This window comes from Vollenhovia emeryi, unplaced genomic scaffold (genome assembly GCF_000949405.1).
Source record: "Vollenhovia emeryi isolate VEMERY1.0 unplaced genomic scaffold, V.emery_V1.0 DF939124.1, whole genome shotgun sequence".
NCBI classification, from domain to species: Eukaryota; Metazoa; Arthropoda; class Insecta; order Hymenoptera; family Formicidae; genus Vollenhovia; species Vollenhovia emeryi.
Window position 1 is genome coordinate 1,611,137 of NW_011967242.1, and position 18,299 is coordinate 1,629,435.

At 39.0% G+C, this 18,299-nt stretch overlaps 1 protein-coding gene across 3 annotated transcripts in view; it reads left to right on the forward strand.

Moving 5' to 3' along the window:
- Nucleotides 1–18,299, forward strand: part of LOC105569385 (glycoprotein 3-alpha-L-fucosyltransferase A) — a 37,611-nt gene that overhangs the window by 2,911 nt on the left and 16,401 nt on the right. Inside the window, exon 1 of one of the 3 annotated variants that reach the window (XM_012025812.1) lies at nt 15,837–16,518. The exons of the other annotated variants lie outside the window; for them this stretch is intronic. The gene's annotated coding sequence lies outside the window, so the exon portion shown is untranslated. Of the gene's footprint in view, nt 1–15,836; nt 16,519–18,299 lie in introns of those variants that run through there. 3 annotated transcript variants of the gene reach the window in all.

Consider the following 18,299-nt stretch of genomic DNA (forward strand, 5'->3'; position numbering starts at 1 on the left):
GTTGAATAAGCTGAAGCTTGTGAAGAGAGAGAGAGAGAGAGAGAGAGAGAGAGAGAGAGAGAGAGAGAGAGAGAGAGAGAGAGAGAGAGAGAGAGATTTAGGAAGACTTTCTTTCTCTGTCTTACACCATTGTAAAAGAACAGAATCATGCCTGTGCCTCCTTCGTCTCGATGGTGAGACAGAGAAAGAAAGTCTTCTTAAATTTCTTCTCTGTCTCTCTTCACAAGCTTCAGCTTATTCAATGGGACGCTCAGTCTGTATTTACTACGTCTATGGTTTCAATTGATTTGCGATGCGCTGGGCGTTTCGTACCGACAAAATTATGAATTTCTCCGAATTTCAGAGCGTTCGGTACCTACGGCGTGAAGTTAAAACGGCGCTGACACGCATCGATCTGATAAACCTACAGAATAACCCTTACATCGAAGGAACTTTTTTACATCGCGAACATGTAACTTAGCATGTAACGTAGCCACGGATTATTAGTTAAATATTTCACTTGCCTCAACTTACATAAGAAGAAATCAAGATATTATCGTTAAGATAACATATCGACCATTCTTTAATGTACACGTTCAGAGACATCGATAAATTATGACTTATCGATCCTCGCGGTCAATTGTTTCGATCGATTAAAAGCGTCTGCATCAAGCTCGCAAGATTTTATTACGTATTTTCGCGATTCCCGTTTCCTCAGTTGAAAGGCAACGCTTTGCGGATTGGCGGAGACGGTTTACATCGCGGAAGTCTCGAGCGTCGCGAGTTGTCTCTTCATCAATGGTCTCGTCGCATAGTTAAGAAAATAGTTTCGCTCTACTCTCTGTCGTGATGTCTCACGCGCGACTGCCTTTCCCGATATCTTATACCCTCTTTTCTTTATTTCCCAACTCGACGCGCCGTCAAGGATCGCAACTCTCGCGGGACTATAACGTCTCGCGAACTTCCTCGCGTATCGAACTCCGTTTGTAGAATTGCAAAATGCACCGCTAGAATATTCCATTGCAAACCGCTGCATTTTCATTAGATACGAAGGTGAATTAAACACCGGTTGAAAATGTAAATCAACGCACGGAAAGAAAAGTGTAGCTGCCGTAGCTAAAAACTGCATGTGGCAACCAAATTTCAGCTGCAAAATATGGACGGCTAATTTATTTATGCTAAATATATGCTGCTGTGCCTATTGTATGCGACTGCGAACCGTTTGCTGTGCTTTAGAAATCTGTAGTCGCGGCGGCAAAATATCTTTAGCAAACCACGATTAGCTACGGTAGCGAAAAAATTTTCTTTTCAGTGCACGAGGTACAGAATTCAGTCGTATCGATTGATTAATCAAAGAGACATCGAGATTCCGAGCATACAGAGGGAGATATATGCGCCAGGAAAAGTATAATCAATTCAGTTGCTCATAAAGTATGGAAGAAAGTGCGGAAAGTAATGAAAAGTGCAAGTGGGAAAAAAACGCATCGTTATCCTTGCAGAATCTAGCGAATCTCGTGGGAATCTAAAAGCGACGGATCTAAATCGGAATGAAATATGAATTTTTAATTCGCGCGGCTGGATTAACAGGAAATGAACAGCGACGGGAATAAATTTTTCGCGCCGCTGATATAACAACTGCAACGGCCGCGGTTCCGCGGCAATTTCCATGAATTTTCGGGCAGAGGGGCTGGCGGATGCACCGCGGCGGGTGCGGGGGGGCGAGGAAAAATATTCCAACGTTACCGGAAGAAATATCGATGTTTCGTGCGAGAAGTTCAATGCTTACGATCGCGTGTCGTAGGCCGAACGTACACATATACACACTCACACGCACATACATACGTACATATCGAATACATGCCGAGGGGGGGCACACGCCGGCCTGACTCGATTACTTTGGCGCGCTTGTCGTGGGGTTTGGATATAGAAGTCCGTAGGGTTGCGCTCGGGTTGTTTGCCACATGATGGAGTACATGGAGGGGCAGGGGGTGGCTCGCAGAAGTGTGCGAGCGTGAAGGTTGATTCACGCTCGGGAGGTACGGCGGTATATAGTCGCCCGTGCGATTGTGCCCCGATAAAGGCGATAGCAGCACCGGCTGCACAACAGCCGAATTTATTCCGGATTTCTAAGCGAATTGTCGTGGGCTGCGAAAACAATTTCTCTCCACCCCGGGGGAGGGGGGAGGGGGGGGGGTTGGCAGCGCGGCTCAGACGGGGAATATTATGCGGGGTGTTTCGCGAGAGCTGTATTTTCTCGTGTAAATCCGGTGCCCCATCTGAGATACTTCTCGAAACGCTGGCGAACACTTTCGACCCAGTGAAAGCGTACACGGAGAGAATTTTCTCTTAAGATTTATCCCGAGAATCGTGTAATCGCGGGGCAACGTGGCACGTGGAAGAATTTTGTGAGCTCTTGATATTTTATTATACTTTTTACTAGAGGCTATACCTATTGTCAGTGTTGTTATTAAAATACATTTAGTATACATTTTATTATATACATAGTAGGTACACATTTTATTAAAATACATTTCGTGTACATTTTATTATATACTTAGTATAATTATTAATTAATACAGCTGTTTTGACGTATCTGGCTTTTTATTCACGTTGTTACAGTAACGACGTTTCGATCGTGAATTACGATCCTCTTCAGGTTTTTAAGAGAGACGAACAAGGGCCAAACATTAGCTCGACAATTGTGGCAGCAAAAAGTTGAATCTATGAATAGCAATGTTCGTCAAAATGAAGTACAAGTAAAAAATTTCTTTTCCAATTTAAGAGCATCTGTGGAATTGTATCGAGCACGAAATCAGACATCCACACCACTACAATAGTCTTCACTCTTCTGACTTTCTGACAGTATAATTATATTAACTTAATATAATTGCTAAGCATATAATTACTTAGTATACATTTTATTAGTAAAATGTGTTGTAAAATTTCAAAAAAACTGTCATAAAGTTCTTCAAAGTGCCATGTTGTTCCACGATTACATGATTTTCAGAGTAAATTTTAAAAGAAGATTCTCTCCGTGGTTATATTTGGGGTAAATCACAATATGACGGCCACAATGTTTTTAATATAAGCCATTACGCAAACAATGTATTTTCATTTTCGTTATTTTTAAATATCATTCGCCATATTACCTCACCGAAGCTTAAACTACGCAATGTTGTTGACATTAAACAAAAACTACTTCGTAGAAAATTTGTATTATTAAAATATTACACGTGAGCATTAGCCGAGGGGTAAACCGCTGACCAAATGAACACCATTGCCTACAAATGCCCAGTGGGTATTACGTTATCTTATTATATTATTTTATCTTCAAACTAATCCCAAAATTGCCTAGTAATGCCCGAAATCTGTACACCACACAATGCCCTCAGCGGTTTACCCCTCGGCATTAGCCGTATTTTTTTTTCCAAGAAAAAGATGGCCACAGTATTACGAGATAGGAAAAAGAAAAATAGCGAAAAACGGAAATAAAAATGATAGATCACATTACAGTTGACGTATCTTTGCTATGTATCTAACGTTGATTGCGACAGCTTAACTGTACTTTCTTCGACATTTGTAGTTGACCTATTTTCTGTAAAAAATGTGCAGATAATCGAGAGTAAGCACATGGTATAATATTTACGACATCATTTTGACTAGTATACACACATAAATTACTGTAAATATTGATTATCTTTGAGAAACTTGACCACAGAGACGTATACTATTTAGCGATTATTAAAGAAATTACAGGCCAGCGGCCATGTCTTCCATATAGACATACCTGGTTTACCCTAAATAGCTACATGAATTTTTAATACATTACGCTGCTATTCGTGGAATCATTTTCATAGTTTTACCTGTCAAGTGGCCTATGTTTAGGATTGACCTCGTTTACTTCCCGTTTTGCTAAACCTAACCAGTTTTCCAGAAAAGTGCAAATAGTTGGTGCGTTGGGATTTAGGTGGATTTAGATGCATTTAGGGAGCTTTTGCACGAATGCGCTTTCGTTTTCGAATGCTCGTACGGTACAAAATAAAAGTTGCAAAGTAAACGTAAGTAAAATAACATTGCTGTACGCTCTACTTAAATTCTATAAAGTTCGTGTTAGGTCAACGTTTGGCAACGAGCACCGCCGCATGAGCCGCATCGACGGGCAATTTGCAAACGCGGATGGCACGCAAAACTCGCTTAAATCATCAGACGATATGGTCAAAGGTTAATTCGCTGGAGCGCAAGAGGCGGAAATTGAGGACCAATTAGACAACCGGAGTATCCTATACCAAATTGTACCGTAAACAGTAAAGCGCTCGCGATCAATCGGCAACACACAGTGCCGCTTTCCAAATACTCGAAATATTTCCCATAAGCATCCGAAATTAATTTGTATCAATTTTCGCGTAACGAGTCGATCAGTTTATATCAATATTCGGTGTGCTGCATGTAAGGCAACATGCAGAATCCGCTTTAGCCTCTGTCATATTAAAAGAGATAAAAATATCTGCTTTGTTGTGAGTTAAACAATTTTTAACATGTGCATATTTTATTTCAATATCAGATGAAATATTGAAAACAATTAATTTATTTATTATGCCGTAAAAATGTAATAAATAAAGCTGATCAGATAATTTGGTAATTTATTGGGTTGATCGTACGCGTCTCATCGCAAGTCGAAACATCAGATTTTACACTTATTTAGTGTAAGATCTCATGTTATATTCATTCCGAGGTCTCTTTTAATAATTCGGTCATTTTGCACACAAGTGTGAACTCCTACGATTTTAAATAAGGTGTATCGCATTTACATAACCAGAGCGACATGGATAAAGTATTATGAAAATTGAGTGAAGCTTATTGTCGCCAGTGGTAATTAAACAAAGGGAAAAAATTTTAAAAAGTTACCTTGTACAGCGTTTACTTGCTAGTCAGTTTTATTCGAGACCCACTAACGTACGCGGTAGCTGCTCGAAAATTTTAGAAATTGACATCGCTATTAAAAATCCACTGACTACCGAGACATCTTGCCTTTTTATTTCTTTGACTCTTACACTATATTTGTCTAACTTATTATCTTACTTTTATCTACTTTTTGACTGTTATGGCTCTTATACTTCATTTATTTATTTATTTCTTTAACTTACTATCTTACAATTTATCAATTTATTTATGTATTTTTACCCGCAATAATTTCAGACATGACATTATGAATTTGCTGCCACAGACTCGCGAACTCATTCTATTTCGGTATCAATTAATTTTTTCAGTCAACATTAGGTATAACTTCGCGTCATAATCTCGCAAAAATGTTATTTGTCCTTTACTTTACGTAAGAGAAGAGTTATTGTATTCGACTATCGTGCGATTGTGCGCAGTTAAAAGGAAAAAAAAACGCCATAGTGATATTTCTCTGTATTGATTAGGAGAATGTCGCATTGTCGTCGGCGTAGGCTATAAAAATGTCAGTCAATCATAGGTGAGGATTGTTCGAAAAGGCTCGATTTGCCGTTCGGTGGCTTTTGCAGCAGCCGGTAAAATTTGAGCAATTGGCAATGGAGTTGGTATAATGAGCCGCTTCATGCTGTACACAGCTTGGCATGGCTTCTCTCCCTCTCTCTTTCGCTTCTTCGAAGGAATAGCCTGGGAATAGTTTCTGGTTTCTAGAACGTCGATTGTACACTAGAAATAAGCCGCGCATCCCCAAACACGTGTGCGATCACCAAACTGTATTTCGAATGGCGATTGTAAATCTAAATGTAAGTAGAAGACCACAAAACTTATCTAAATGCACACATCTTAGGCCCAGTTTCTCATTTTCTGGTTAACCAGGGGTTAGTCGACTATCTTTTTTTATATTATTATCTAAGAAGGGACAGAGAATCGACCAACTAGGGCCGGTTGTTGCAATCTTTCGATTAACTAATAGTTAAATCATATATATATCTTTGTGTTTCTTCGAATTAAACAAAGATGGACATATAATTTAACTATTAGGCCCGGTTTTTCATTTTCTGGCTAACTGTTAGCCAGAAGTTAGTCGACTCTCCATCTTTTTTTTTCTATTATTATCTAAGAAGGGACAGAGAATCGACTAACTAGGGCCGGTTGTTGTAACCTTTCGGTTAACTAATAGTTAAATCATATATAATATAAAGTGATTCCTGGACAAAAGATTTTCGAATTTTAACTATTTTAACTATTTCAGAAATACAACGCGTAGAATACGATATCGGATTGACAGCGGGTGCTTGCAATTTTATTAAACTATATACTATATTTAACCTTCAGTATTGCTTTTTTAAAATAAATGCTTACAAATGTTGCTTACAACTAAATTGATTTTCGCGCAGAAACTTTTCCCACTTATCTGACTTCGATATCCTCTAAAGATATGCAAATTAGTTTTTCTTCTTTTTTTTTATACAATTTTTCCCTATTGACCCTATTGGACTTATAGTTCCAATTCATTGCCATTCTATGCGCCAGTCGTGCGTAGAAGCGCGTGCCGTCGATTGGGCGGAAAAAAAAATGGGAAAAGCATTCTTTCACTTTTCTCTGGTAACAAGAATTAAAAAGAGTCGTATTAACAAGCGTGTTGAAGCCACGGCGGATCAGTCGGACCGAGTCGCACCGTGCTGGAAAACAAAAATTGCGTCAACTTCCTTTCACCTGAATCGCCGAATCTCTTTGTGGCGATCGTCCGGGAATAATATAACTGAATTCTATGTGGCCGCCAATCTGGGTTATCTCGCGATCGCGACAATTATATTACGGATGTCCGCGATGACCTGGATCACGGTCGAACCGTTCGAAACAGTTCCGCGGTTCCGCTATTCGGCGGAATGAAAATCGCGCTACCCGAAATAACACGTACGCGGTACGCGAGGAGAGAGAGAGCTTAGAGACTGGCGGAGAATGTATTTGTTATTAAATAATTTACGCGCGATAAGGATGTTGTGATCTAATAAGGATATTAGATAGCGCGCAGACACAACACAGCACGCAAGAAATGATAATCGGCTTAATCGTGCACGATAATACGAGATATAGCGTACGCGAAAGACCGCCGGAATTTAAATCGCAACCCGAGGAGAACAGGGTACCTATCATGGAAATGTTCGGGATGGATTCCGATCGGAATCGTTCAATTATTTCCTTGATTTCTACACGGAAAGAATTTTCGCTTAAAATTTATCCTGAAGATCATGTAATCGCGGGACAACACGGCATTTCGAAGAATTTCATGAGTTTTTGAAATTTTATCATACATTTTACTAAAATGTATGATAAAATTTGATCATGCAATTTTACTAAAATTGTAAAATGTATGATAAAATTTCAAAAAACTTAAAATTTATTCTGTTCGCAATTCGTTTGTCTCTATAAAACTCTCTATCTCTCCCTATAATTTCCTGTATCCAGTTCTCTTTTTCTCTTTTTAAACCTTCTAATGCTGCTAATCCCCATCCATTCCTATTGTAATATTTTTCATCTCCTAATCCACCCATCCTCTTTCATTTTTCTAATCGTATTCTTCATATTTTATTGCCCTTTTCCCTAGTCCTATCTTTAATTTATCTATGCATGAAAATTTACTTAAGAAATCACCTTCGAGTCATCCGAGCTCGAGAATTCCGATTGCAACCGAGGCATGGCGTAAATTCGGCCGATACGATGTCGAACTGATATTAATATTTTCACTATTCCGTTCTCCCTCGAAAGATTTACGATGGCGCGGTCCGTCAATAGGCTTCCTCGAATCGTGTCGTCGTTAATGAACGTGACGAGACCACGCGTTCTGAGGTGATTTAAATAATTGTACGTCGGCACCCGTCCGCTGACAGCCGTCGTGCGTTACGTGCCCGTAGATTTATTACCCGCACGCCGTTACACGGCGTATATGTATACGGGATGACGGCGATTCGAAGTCGCCGGGAGTTATTGTTTCCGATTTATTGCTTTCTGTCAATTACCGTGGACAACACTTAGCCGGAGGCGGAAAAAGGGGACTGGCGGCCGCGACGAAGGCGCGCGCGAACGAACGGAGCCTCTTCCTTCATCTCGTCGCGCGATTAATTTAATTCGCATGGGTTCCATCCGCGTTTGTCACGTCGCCGCGCAGAAACGCGCCGACGATTATGCGCCTGTGCGCCCGGACTTGGCACGTTTATTACGCGCGTGTTTCGTCGGATGCGAATGACAATGCACGCGCGTGCCGTGACGGGGGTCCCCCCCGCACGTAATTTAGTGTGTCACTAAACTACCGGCCGGAACAGCAACGACAATATTTATTTAACAATGCAGAATTTATCAGCGGCTGCACACGACGTTACACCCGCGCCTGTCGGCTCCACCTCTGTCTTCTTCCTCTTTCTTTCCTCTTACGAGAGGGAATATTTGTTCTGTGACTCTGTCCACGACGGCGGGTCTCCTTAGAACGACGTCTCGTATCCACAATTGACGGTTACGAGATGATGCGCGAACGCCCACACGTCGGCATTATAATTCGACACAACTCGACGACTTCGTTCATGGTTATCTGGCTGTGTAAACACGTAATAATTTCCTAAATCCTCCCCTCACCTGGTTGACGATAACACAGGCCTACAAAAATGGCACTTTTGAATCCCCGCCGAGATTTAAGGGTGTTTCTCTATGTAATTTTTAGCGCTGAATCCAAATCTGGCCGCAGAATTTGTCTAGGCACGTCAGGATTTTGAGAGAATTGTAACGATTTTTTAAATTTTTGGGCCGCCATATTTGATCAGCCATGTTGAAAATACAAATTCTAACTTTAAAATCTTAATCAGTGACCCGAAAAACCCTTTGATACAAAGTTCTGAAGGAATCGGCCTGAGAAACGTTCGGTGCTTGGGTACCAAAGAATAAGGAATTTGTTAATATTAAGTGTCCTACTCTCTAAAGTTTTTGGAGTGAAAATAGAACCATAGAGTGAAATATTCGCTCTATTGGAGTAAATATTCATTCTAATAGAGTAAAGATTTGCTCCAATAGAGTGAACGTTTCACTCCATGGTTCTATTTTCACTCCAAAAACTTTAGAGAGTTGTAATTATATTACACCATTTCGAAAACCGCGTATATGCATTTCCGTAGATTTTGTCATGAGAAATCCGAATCTGTTGGCTAAATTAACGACTATCATTGCGTTTCAAACTTATTTTCATCTGAAAATGTCAAAAAATGGCCTTTTTTGCACTTTTAAATTAGAATATCTCAAAATCCTGACGTGCTAGACAAATTCTGCGGCCAGATTTGGATTCAGCGCAAAAAATTACATAGAGAAACACCCTTAGATCTCGGTGGGGAAAATGTTGTAGGCCTGTGTAATCGACGTACAATCACGCGAGGGTACATAATTACAATTACGGCCTGATAATACACTTTTTTTTATCGACAAGTTCGTTTCCCTCGTTGTCCCCTTTCTTCATCTTGTATTAGTCTTTTAGGTTTAGCGAATGTGAGCAATTGTGTGGTAACTTTTTAGCGATTTTACGATTAACTTTGCATCAGTAGCGCCGATTGTTTTATCTGACTTTATTTTTTATTATAGATAACTTCTTCTTTCTTATTTCGTTAGCCTCAATAAAACGCGACGTAACTTATCTACCGCAAATGTTTCTGTTAAAATAATTTGACAGTTATTGGGCGAGTAAACTTCTTTCCGCCGCGCATCGTGTAATATAATAGTACGATAATTATTAATTTTGACAAGAAAGCTTTGCAGAATGAAATTGTATGCCCGTTTCACGTCCAATTCACGCAGACATTATCGGAGAATCTTCAAGTTTACTCTTTGTTACTGCTCCTCAAACTCCGTTATCTCACAAAGGACTGTCATAGTTTATTTAATATATACATCGATGATTAAATTTTCGCATCGATCTCTACGAGAATTGAGTCGTGAGTCGATCAGATCGATCACAACTAGTGGCGGTTGCCTTAGCTTCAGTCCCGAGCAGAAATGAAATCAGGTATGCCCGATGTATGGTTAGGGACGAAGCAAAGTATGCCCTAAGAATGAATTCTTGACACGTGCCTGATCCGATGCGCAACAGGGCGCTCTTTTCAAATGTCTTTCAGGCAATTCTTATACGGGCCTGATCCCTCATGGGGTTTGACAAACGTTAGCTTGAACAGTTCTAGTACCACTCGCTGCCGCGACCGCGCGTTAGGCTTTCTCGTACACCGATAGAAAAATATCTAGTATTTGAAACTGTAATTGCATAGTAAAATAATTATAGTAATATTATATTATTGTACAGGACTGTTTTACTTGATTTGGCCTCAGGAATATGCTGTCGCAATAGTGTTTCAATCATTGAAAATTTTCGTGTGTTGTAACACATAAAATTCACACACACCCTTCGAACCAAACAACTTTTCCAACGAATTGCCTTGGATAGTCCATGATGAGGAATTCTTGCGGAGTCCCAAAATGCAAAACGGCTAATAAATTTTCATGATAAAGTTAAAGCTACCCTACACTGACCGATGGCAGCCATACACAGCGCGAACTCATTTTGGTTTAGAAACTAGCCTAACCCCCACCACCGCAGTTTCCAGACCTGTATGTAAGACCGTGCTCTAAAAATCATCCCGCATTAGTATAAGAGGCGAGCTGATATGATCCGACAGCGAGTTGTCCGGATTACGGGTAAACTCAATGACCTGGATACACTTTTGATGACTATATAATTTAACACAATTAAATTAGTAGTTTAAAACCTTAAATTTTTTATTGGGAAGCCTACTGATGCCTTACTAACCCCCTCTTAGAAATTGTAAGGCGTAACAAGCCCTTGGGAAAATTTATTTTAAATGTAATTAAAGCCTTTAAATGTAATCCTTCAAGTCTAAGGGTTTACTTAAGAGTTTGGAGTAATTTTGGACACGTAAAGTAATTTTTAGATAGCCAGGATTGTCCACGTTCCCGCTAAAGAGACTTTCTCGTAAGAAGAAAACTGCGGTTTCACATACTTTCCACAAAATTCTTAAAGTTTTCTTTTAAATTCTTAAAGTAAGTTTTAAGTTTACCTCAAATAGACGTTTAAAGTGTCCAAATTTACTCTTCGTATTTCTTATTTTTCTGAAGTAAACCTCAGATTTTTTTCAAGGTGTATTGTCCCAAGGGAGGGACAAGCCATGAGATCTTGGTAAGGAGAACCTGATCGGGAAATTTTAATTGTTGACGTCACGTCTATGGTCAGGGCCCAACAAAGGCTACCTGAGAAGTGCGTAATAGGGCATGCTTGTTAGGTCCTTGTTAGGAACCTTCTAAAATTTCTGCTCGGGGTGGCGACTCGTGAATTACAAATTCACTGGTGAAACAGTAAAATTACGTATATCGGGCCGATTTCACGGCCGTTGCGTTATCGGCCCGCATCGGCGACACGTTGGTCGCATTTTAAGGCGCTTTCGACGATACTTATATTGTTAGATAAGTCGCCCGCCGCCGATGATAGATATATTTTCGACCACGAGCGTGCGTGCGTGCGTGCACGTAATCGAAGCCTGTGTTGATAAGTTAACGTATATTTGTAGTATAATTAGTACGTAATATCTGTTATGTGTCGACGTAACGCGGAAAGCGCGAGTGAGATAAAAAGAAACCAGTGACGTGTCTCGGAGCTATTGTGAACCCGACGTGTCGCCGCATATATCGTGAGAAATGTCCACAAGCGAGAACGTTCCATAGATGGAAGATAGCGGCTGGGCAGATTCGCGAAAGAGAAGTATTACATCGAAAATCGAGAACGATATGCTTCAACGAACACAACGTTACATTTATCACTTAATACACATACATGAGCCGCCTCTCTTATCTCTTATTCATTGGCATGTCAGCTAGGAACGTAACAGCCACATTACGTGGGACAATAGAAAATTGTACGCGTTGCTAGAAGGGGAAGAATCAATGATGCGAATAATTGATACGAATATTATAGCACGAGATGACGATATAAAATGACGATATAATTATCGATAAATATCGTTCTATAACGGTACAATATATGCCTCTAATAAATGCATGTAAATTATTCTATAAAGGTGCAGGCTGCGTGTTTTAAAGTTACACAGCAGTGGTAAGTTTTATTTCATACAGCGAAAATGTTTAAACGGCACGCGGGTAGAAAACGAACGCGGTCTTTTCTTCGTCGAATTCACCGAAACTCCGTTCATTTATCTCGGCACAATTTTAATGAATTGGACGCTGGAATTGGCACGACAGAATTAGAGAGTAAAATACACGCGAAGTATCGACTAATCGCACTATTTGCTGATCAAATTCCTTTGCGGAGTTCCCCTGGTAGAAGTACGTCCAGAAAAAAGTTTCTTTAAAATCCAACAAATGTTCTTTGAATTTTGACTTTACTAGGTTTTTATTTAATTTCAAAGAAATGATTTCTTTAACTTAACCAAAATTGTATTTGATTAAGACTGAAATTTCTAAGAAAATTCATATCTATTTCATCAAATGTAAGAAAGTGTTTTACAAATAAATAAAAATTTAGTAGATTCAAAGAAACACGATTTCAACGCATCTCGTTGACTAATAAAAATATTCTTCAAGTCGCCAGTAGTAATTAACAACTAGTTGTGTCTCGTTGAATTTAAATAAATCTTTTTTTCTGGATGTATAATTGTGACGCAGAAGATCCATGAAATAACGCTTGATAACGCTCCTCATTATATCGATTCAATATTAATTCATGCTGAATTAATGAGCGCCAAAGCGCTCACGTTTCATTAGATCTTAAAGTTGTAGATTCTCATCGTTATCGTGAATATGCCAAAGTTCGATGGCGAGCTGCGCAGCGATGACGTAAAATTTCGCTTCACGAGTGTCCCCTATTATACAGAATCCGTCACTGCACTGCGATTGAGTACCGAAAAATTTGCATGTAATATTCCGTTATGATTGAGCGCGGACGATTAAATTCATAGACATGATTATGATTATCGATGCAAATTTAGTTAACGGCATTATTGCCGTCGCTTTACTAACAATATGTCAATCGAACGGACGTCATTTAAATAGGGCGTTAGTAAACCCGATAAAATCAAATTGTAAGGTACATCCATCCGCTATAGATTCGATTGATTGCATTTCATATTGCATGCGCCGATTAAATTCTTTCGTCGAGTTTCCCGCACGGGAATAACGTCGGGCAAATCGAGGGCTAAATGCAGACGATGAGCAAAACGAGCGACCGTTTAATCCCGATCGTATCAACTCGAACGAGGCGAGATTTTGAAAAATTGTAAAGTGAAATATCTTCGCCATTGTTTTTAAATCGTCCGTTATAAGCGTATCGTTGCTAACATCACGTGAATTGACAAATTGTGTGATTCGATTAATGGATTATTGTGTTGTCGCTATAACACCAAGATTTTGAGTTTGGCGCAAATACCGCGATTAGATTTGTAAAGAAAAATCTTTCTTTTACCCACTAAGGCATGTGATGTATTGTACATTTTGTATTGCGGTTAGAGATACCCGGTTTGTCTGATAGACACAACTGTGAATCACGTGCTTCTTTTCCACACACAAGCTCGATCTTTTCAACTTCTTATCTTTTCTTTATTTATATCCGTATATGTTCCGGTATTGAGTCAACGATTACTTAATCGCATTGACAGACTTCTCTTTACCAACGTTCCAGTCGGCCAAAAATTGATCAACGTTTTATTCTGCATTTTGGTCACCTTGTGTACACAATAAACAATCGTGTGTTCAAATATTTAAATTTTCTTGCGTTACCAAGATTTGATTATTATTCCAATGTAAAATTAACATAAACCAGACATGTTATTGTTTTCGTAACATTTTTATGCGTTATATGTATTTATGTTAATATAATAACTTGACACTTTACGTATGTTATGTAAAAAATTGAATATTATTTTGAGCTCTTTTTCGCACAACCATTTTTTAATTCTTTTGACACAACTATTTCACAAAATCAACCGAGACATGTAATATCGACATTTCTTAAAAATTATTTTACCTTTTATTTTAATTTGTATAACTATTCGTACAGTTTACTGCTCCTGTATGTTTTTATTACATCACACTTGAGATTAAAAGAACATAAACATAAATGTGACGTATAGCGTTAATTAACATTTATAATTTATCAGACAGTAACACGACGAATGTTATTTTAACGTAAAGTTTAGAGTGGACTTTTTGGGACACGTGAAGAATGTTAACATTTTATTTTTTGCTGTGTACAATATTTTGCGTTCTCATACTTCTTTTCAGTCGTCGTCATTTTATGTCCCTAACAGACTTGACGGACTAATCAAAAGAGGTAAAGACCAATTGAATCGGGGCAAAAAAACAGAAGTCGTCTACAGTATCAAATGTAATAACTGTGAAGTTTCTCGTATTGGGCAGATTAAACGACACTTACAGACTCGCATTAATGTACATAAAACCGACATTAAGAAACACAAAAGCTGCCGTCGTTAGCAGACATCGCGTACTACATGACCATGAGTTTAATTGGTCGGCATCAACAATTTTACATAGCGAGCGTCTAATGAAGAAACGCGAAATTCCTGAAATGTTTTTTATAAGAACAACTAATAACACCATTAATTTATAAACTGACCACCGAAAATTTAAATGTAATGTATGACTGTGTAATCAAATCTATGTAGGCCGTAATATCACCTTTGTTGCTTTACGACGTTACCTACGAATCAGTTCAAGTCGAATTGGCTCGTTAATTAATTTTTCTTACTAGATGACTAATTAATAATTTTAATCTCTTATATTTTGTTGATTTGCAGCATTGTTACTTGAAAAAAGAATTTGCCAGTTGGGTTGACAATAAGCTCACTGTTTTAATTCGTATTGGTTAAAAGATTGGTTAAAAGATACAATGTTTTGAGGAAAATTGACAGCTCTTTGAGACTCGACAACACATATTTTTAAATATATTTTTAAACGTGCATCAATGCATTTGATCAATAATACATTAAGTGATATTTTTTTTTATGAAAGTCACATAAGTTTGCAAAAATAAAAGCACCCATACTAACCGCTCCTTCGTGCAGGTGCCACCTTAAATGTGAAAATTAGCAAACCGTTAATCTTATCGACAAATGTGCAACGTCTAAAGATTTATGCGGCTTACGTGCCTTGTGCAAAGCTGGTTGTTACAACCTTGAGGAAATTATAAGAAAAACAGGGTCGCACAAAGTATTACTATTACCAGACAACGATAGTCAATCGATGCAGCCATCGATACTGTGCCTGTGGATGACGTACCTAGTTCATCAATTTTTAGATTTGTGGTTTAATCAGGAGTGAGGTTCAATTTTGGAAAAAGCGAGTGCACGGCAAAGATAGAAACACTAGTTTATACACTCGTTTCGCGATTCGCGTGGAACCGGTGTTCGTTTCACCTGGAGTTTTTTTTTACGCGGTTGGGCGTAAATGGAGTCTGCCAGTACAAAAAAAAGTACGTAAGAGAAAAGCCCGTGTAAAAATATTTATCTCACATATTTGCACAAAGATAACAATAGTATGGGAGCAGAAAAATAATTTCGTTATCGCTTGCGCGGATAAGCTTAATACGCTCTCCACGAGTCAACCGAAAAAGGGACAGAATGGATGTGTGCAACGAGTACAATCAAGTGAGGACTTCTGGCTTACCGTTACGATAATAACTTTAATAAATACTATCGAAAGATATGTTTTCCAACCGCGTAAACTGAGATCGCGCGACACTGAAACCGCGTGTAAAAAGTGCCGCGTAAACGGAGGGGTTGTTTGCCGCGTAAGAAAAACCGCGTGGACCGAGGGACGAGTATTTTACAATTCGATATGTGGGTAAAGTCTATTACTTACAAGGGCGAGTGATAAGATAGCGATGCCACACGCTCGGCATCCCGCTAATGAACAGTAACACACGAGCGGTCCGCTTGTGCACAGGTTTGCGGCAACCGTCTACGCGCGCGGATCGCGAAGTTTAACACTATCGTGCGAAAAGAAGTAAACGAGCGTAAGCGAACGCGAAGCCGGAAGGACCCGGAGATGTCCACGCGCGAAAAGATAGTGTTCTACCTCGCCGAGTGATTCGCGGCTCGTTTTTTCGTTAACTCGAAGAACTTGAAGACTTCGCGCCAACCGGGGGAAGATCTTATTGAGGCAAAGTCGCCGTTAAATTATTTAATAAACCGTTCGTGAGAAATTTTGCCGCAGGGACTTTTTGGCGATCTCCAAAAGAGAAAAAAGCGCTGTCGCTTCTGTACGTGAACTACGTGAGAATCGTCAAAATGTGTGTTCGCCGATTACGTATCAATCGACTGCGCGGGCGGGCTAGGGCGTGACATTAATATTTGAAAGCTACGAGAATGCAAGTCGATGGAAACGTAACCTTAAGCAGTAAAATACGACGAAGAGGAGCGTAAAAGCCCGTATTATTTACGCTTTCAATTCACCGGCGTAGTCGAGATCCTCTCAAGAACATCCAGCGACTTCCTCGTAGGCGCGTCCTCACAGGTCCGTCTTTTAAATATAAAATAAGCAAACGACGTTTATTGTAGATTTATTAAAGAATAGGAAATAATTTTGAAGTTGCATACCGATCTGTTTTCATATAAACATAAAATGAAGGATCTTTAGTTATATCGTATGGAACAAATTCCAGGCTTCCCATTGTGTCATAAAATGCCAAGATTATGAAATCAATTAGATTGATATCGAATTCCTTATAGTTTACAAAAGAAACTGCAAGGAAGAACATGATTAACATATAAATTTCAATTTAAATTCATTATTCACGAATAGATTTTATCGCCAGGTGTATAAAACCAATCATATGTAATTTTTTAAAAACGACCTTTTTCAAGTTTAATCTGTTCACACAATTGTTACTGATCTCATATCGTTCGTTTGGCCATGAGATCAGTAACAATTGTGTGAACAGATTACTTGAAAAGGACCCAAATCCTTTTAAATAAAAACATTAGCCAGTGTAGGTCATTTTTAAAACTGCATATCATTAAATTCATGATATTTGTGCTTTCAAAAGTTGAAACTATGCATTGTAAAAAAAAGGCCATGTAAAATGACACGCTCACGTCATTTTACATATTTTTGCACGATGTCTATAATCTCGTAGATTCAATTTTTGCATATTGTAGATAGTCTTCTTCGTAAAATATGTATCGGGAGTATATTACAAATTAGATTGATTGGATAATATCAATGTAACGACACCGGTGCACCATTGTGAATCGAAAATTTATCTGTATCGGTTACTGTTTATACCAATTTGTTTTTTTATACCATTTTCGACTCTTGAAAAATTACGCGGGTGTCATCAAATCCTTTTTTTTATTATATATAACAAATACATTATATATATATTATTTTAATAAAGTTAAAAAGTTGGAAAAATTTTAAGCGAAATTCTTTTTTATCACTTATGAGCACAGAAATATCTTCCACTTGAATCATCCTGCGATAATTTTTCATGAAATCCTTATCTGCGACCATATGTTGAATACGCGGGCATTAATATAGTGTATTATCAGCAGCGGTGAACTAAAATTTTTCGCTCACCTCACTTCGTGTAGCGCTCGCTGGTCTGGTGAACGTGAACTTTATCATGGTTCAAAGGCAGAGCTATGAGAGCGTGTGTTGCAACGCGGTGAATCCGTCGCTCACCTTTTCACGAACCGGCAGGATGATTCGTTTAGCAGTCGAGCGATTGTGAGCTCCTCAGTCGAGAATCCTCAAAGAGCGTCATTCTGCGAGCTGGGATGCTCCGTTTTTCCGAAACATTTTGTGTCTCTTCCGCACGAGTGCGTGTGTGTGTGTGTATTAAGTGTTTCATTTCAACATGTGTCGTGTGCGTTTGCGAATGAATACAGAATTTCAGGTGCCGTGGCTCTTGAGATTCGGAATCGCGAACGAATGTTGTCCTCCGTGAATTTGGGCGGATATAGAAAAAAATTACGAGTTCTCGCGAACGCGGAAGGGAATCCTCAAGCGTTTTCCGTAACACGAAATCTAGGGGAGCAGCTCGGAATTAACGAAAGAAAGGCCAGAGATACTCGTAATAAGGTCATAAGGTCAATCGTATCATATCACAACACATACGTAACTCACGCGCCGTAATACTCGTATATGCAACGTGAGAAACGTGCACGTTACTTTTCCTCGTGAGGTGAAGACGGTATTTGCGAGAATGGTTGACGGAAACAACTGGGTCTCGTATAAATATCACGTGTAGGGCTAATGTTTTTAATATCGCATTTGTCGCACGACAAATTTTT